Source organism: Phoenix dactylifera, chromosome 7, assembly GCF_009389715.1.
Source record: "Phoenix dactylifera cultivar Barhee BC4 chromosome 7, palm_55x_up_171113_PBpolish2nd_filt_p, whole genome shotgun sequence".
In the NCBI taxonomy this organism is placed as follows: Eukaryota; Viridiplantae; Streptophyta; class Magnoliopsida; order Arecales; family Arecaceae; genus Phoenix; species Phoenix dactylifera.
Genome location: NC_052398.1, coordinates 10755805 through 10759857, shown reverse-complemented (window position 1 = coordinate 10759857; position 4053 = coordinate 10755805). Strand labels below are relative to the sequence as shown.

The 4053-nt window shown below is 39.3% G+C and overlaps 1 non-coding gene across 1 annotated transcript; it reads left to right on the top strand.

The window, feature by feature from the left end:
• The first annotated feature begins 1674 nt into the window (after positions 1 to 1674).
• LOC120111434 lies at positions 1675 to 1782 on the top strand. Its single transcript, XR_005512620.1, has one exon. It is a non-coding gene; the product is annotated as a small nucleolar RNA R71 (small nucleolar RNA).
• The last annotated feature ends 2271 nt before the right edge of the window (positions 1783 to 4053 follow it).

Genomic DNA, 4053 nt, shown 5'->3' with positions numbered 1-4053 from the left:
GTGTTTATCAGGTAAGTTTGGTGACACTCATCGTCCTCCTGTGGCTGTTTGCTTATGTGGAAAATATTGACCTCAAGGGTCATATACCCAAAGGACAACTTCATCAACCCATTCTTGCAATTAATAAGAGCATTAGCAGTAGCAAGAAAATGTCTACCTAAAATAATGGGAATTTTTGATTCAGAAATAACAATAGAGTGTGTGTCTAGAATCAAAAAATCAATAGGATAGTAAAATTTATCAACTTGAATCAATACATCCTCAACTATCCCCCTTGGTATCTTTACTGATCGATCAGCTAACTGTAAGACCACAGAGGTGGGTTTGATCTCTCCTAATCTCAATTGCAAGTAAATAGAATAAGGCATGAGATTAACACTAGCTCCCAAATCAAGTAAGGCCTGTGCAAACTCATGATTCCCAATAATACAAGAAATTGTGGGATATCCTGGGTCCTTATACTTTGGTGGGATTCTCTGCTCAATCAAAGCACTTACTTGTTCTGTCAGAAAAGCTGTTTTCTTAACATGGTGTTTTCTTTTTACAATGCACAAATCTTTAAGGACCTTTGCATAAGTTGGAACCTGTTTTATTACATGTAACAAAGGAAGATTAATTTTCACTTACCTTAGGTTCTCTAGGATCTCGCCACTATGGTCCATAACTCTTGAGGTAGACTTGAGAGCTTGAGGAAAGAGCACTCTAACTGAACTCTTCACTATCTCTTCCTCTCTTGGAACATCAACTACATCAGTACTCAATTTCTCTTGTGTGTCCTTAGGCTTGGGAACCCCTTCTATAACCTTACTACTTCGAGTAGTTATGGAATTAACCTCCTTAAGATCTTATCTATCAGGGTTAGAAGTTTGTGCCATATGCTGACCTTGGGGATTCGGTTGAGCTTGGGATGGAAATTTTCCTCGCTCATTTACGGTTAAAGCACTAATCAACTCAGACACTTGACTTCTAATCTCTTTATTTTCCTCAACCACCTGAGTAATCATTGATTCAAACTTCTGGTTTGTCTTATTCTGAGCCTCAATAAAAGCATGTAATGTGTCCTCTAAAGGATTTCTAGAAGATGGGGCATGGTATGGAGGTGTAGAATAAGCTCTAGGCAACTGTGGTTGTGCAGGATGTTGCGGGTCAGATTTCCAACTAAAGTTAGGATGGTTCCTCCAACCAGGATTATAGGTATCTGAAAAGGGTGTAAAAGGCTTCTTGTACATACCTAGGACATTACAATGTTCCTCATACACACCCCTCATTTCAGCAAATGTGGGACAATCTTGAGCTAGGTGATCCACTCCACCACACACAAAACAGGATCCATGAGACTCAACACGAGAAATAGTATGTGTAACCTTTGCATCCTTCGTTCTTAAGGCCTCTAACTTCCCAGTCAGAATCTCTACCCAGGCCTTTAGATTATCCTCCTCTCTAAGATGGTAAATTCCTCCACTAGAAGGAGTAGATGTAGGTCGTCACCTACTAGTACTATCAGTCGCACTAGGTCCTGTCCAAGTATGAGCTTTCTCAGCTAGGTCATTCAGGTATTCTATGACCTCATCCGGATCTTTCTGCAAGAACTCACCGTTACACATTATCTCTACAAATTAGAGCTCTCTAGGTGTAAGTCCCTCATAAAAGTAACTAACTAAACGCCAACTCTCATAGCCGTGATGAGGACACAATTTCAACAAGTCTTTAAACCTCTCCCACACCTGATACAAAGTCTCACCATCCTTTTGTGCAAAGGTTGAAATCTATCTCTTCAAACCACTGATCTTATGGTGGGGAAAGTATTTGTTAAAGAAAACCTGTGTCATCTCATCCCAAGATCCTATTGATCGCGGTCTCAGTGAATACAACCAACTTTTCGCTCTATCTTTCAGAGAAAATGGAAAAAACTTAAGTCTAACTGCATCTATTGTACCGAGTTGACTATGAAAAGTCACCATTACCTCCTCAAACTCTCTAATGTGCATGTAAGGATTTTCATTCTCTAAACCATGAAAGGTAGGAAGTAAATGTATCATTCCTGGTTTACAATCCTGTTGTGGAACAATGGGTGGAAACATAATGCATGACGGTGTGGCTGTGCGTGTAAGATGGAGATAGTCCCAGAGAGTCCTAATGGGCTGATCTTCATGATTGCTCATGGTGTTAGAATTAGATGGCGTATCAGGCAAATTCACAAAAAAAGTGTTAGGTTCTAATTCCAGTCTTTTTGCAAATCTACCTAACTCGTCTCTATGCCTACGCATGCAACACAAAATATATGTATATTATTTTTTATTTTTTTTTGCACAATCAAATCAAAACTATGAATGAAATAAACTGAAGACAAAAAGTAAGAGGAAAAAAAAAAAGAAGAAGGAACGAGGTTACCGCTTTGACGAATTAATACAGCAAACCTATTCCTTGAAGTGTTTCTTGTACCGTTCTCCCCGGCAACAGCGCCAAAATTTGATTACGCCCAAAGAATAACGCGGCTATCGCAGTATATATTCGGGTGTCGATTCCACAGGGAGAAGGTAGAAATACTAAAAGAAACTACAAAACTAATAAGAAATATCAAAGCAGTAAAATGTGATGTGAATGTTTAAAAGCAAATTGACAATTAGATTGTAGTAGTAAAAAGATATGACCAGAATTAATGGCAGCAAAGCATCGAAAATTTCTCACTTGAATCAGGTAATTCCATTCATATTTGATCCATTGTGTTGCCCAAGGTGACAACCCAAGAGGGAGGGTGAATTGGGTTTTCTAAAAAATTATGTTCCCTAATTTACTTTGAATTGAATGCAGCGGAATGATAAGATGTTATTTACTTTAGCTCTAGGCAATTACAAGTAAAGCAGTTGAAAATTAAGTTAGAGCAATTATAATCTATGTGAATGGTAAGAATGGAGTGGAAGCTAAGCAAGTTCTAAACAATCACTTATAAATCAATAGGAAACAAAGCTAGAGTTATTACACAATCAAGTATGAATGTAAGGCATAAAACACAAGAGATAAGGCATCACAAATACCAAGATGTATAGTGGTTCGGTGCACCTCAGCACCTACATCCACTCTCCAAGATCTCTTGGAAATTTCACTATAATCCCTCAGATTATAGTCGGTTGTTTTACAAGCTCACAACCTAACTTGTTGTTTTTACGAGATCACAACGAACTCGGTCGGTTTTCACAGGCACACTGACTAGAACCATCCGATTATTTTTTGGGTTCACAATCAAACCCAGTTGGTTTTTTCCGGTTCACCAACTATAACCTTACACCTGGTTTTTCCTTTGGCTCACTAACAAACCTTAACCCTTTGATTCAATCCCTTGATTGAATCAAGTTACAAGATATTAGAACAAGAGTTTAAAGCAAATACAAGCTTCTTAAACAAGCAGATATAGCAAATATAAATAAGTAGAGTAAAGAAAAGAAGCCCTCAAACAAATTTTGTAGATGAAGAAACTTGGCTTCTTCTTTACTTAACCCTCTTCTGATTTCGCACGAGGTAGAGGATCACTGAGGCAGCACACAGTTGGAGAGGAAGCTTTAGGATTCACTCGGATGCTCTTCTTCTCTCTCTTTTGCTTTGAATGGCCCTTTTGTGCTTTTGGAAGGTTTTTCTTGAAATCTCTTTGAAATCTCTTCCCTATGTGTTCTCTCCCACTTTCTTAACTTTTCCTCTAGCTCTCCCCTTGATTTTATAGCTTTGGATGGCGTGGGAACAAAGATCTAGCCATTAGAGACAAAAATAGAGCCGTTGGAGTTGAGAAAAAAACTAGCTGTTATGCCTCCCAGCGTGTTCGAGTCGACTCGGCTGAAGTAGGAGTCGACTCGTGAATAAGAGTCTGCCGGCACTGTAGCTGGGAGTCGACTCGAGCACTGTAGCGCTGAAATAGGAGTCGACTCGAGCACTGTAGCGCTGAAAATCAATTCTCTATCTTTTTGTCTGTTCTCAGTCGGAGTCGACTCGCAGAGTTCCGGAGTCGACTCGAGCACTGTTCCTTGAAACTCCAGAGTTTCAGAGTCGACTCTGAACTTTCAG